Here is a 435-nt window from a genome sequence, read left to right as displayed (position 1 = left end):
TAGGCAATATAATCACAGATTTCAATATATTTGAATTTATATTCTCATTTATCATTACTAAATCATATATTACTTCTATTATTAAGAACAACTGCTGAAAAGTAGGAAAAAGATAATATATACTCACCATTAGTACTGTTGTCAGGAGGGATTATGGTGTCAGTAGTGTTGCCAGGAGCTAGTGTGGTGTCAGTAGTGTTGTCAGCTGTTGACGTGGTGTCAGTAGTTCTGTCAGTATTTAGCGTGATGCCAGTAGTGTTGTTAGGAGCTAAAGTGGTGTCAGCAGTGCTATTAGGAGCTAGCGTGGTGTCAGCAGTGCTGTTAGTAGCTAGTATGGTTTTAGTAGTGTTGTCAGTATTGGAAGTGACACCATTAGCAGCAGTTGTCAGAGATCCTGGGGTCGTAACCAAGGTCGCATTAGCTCCGAGGGCGAAA

Source organism: Penaeus monodon, chromosome 22 (genome assembly GCF_015228065.2).
Source record: "Penaeus monodon isolate SGIC_2016 chromosome 22, NSTDA_Pmon_1, whole genome shotgun sequence".
Taxonomy (NCBI): Eukaryota; Metazoa; Arthropoda; class Malacostraca; order Decapoda; family Penaeidae; genus Penaeus; species Penaeus monodon.
Note: the sequence above shows the minus strand (reverse complement) of the source record.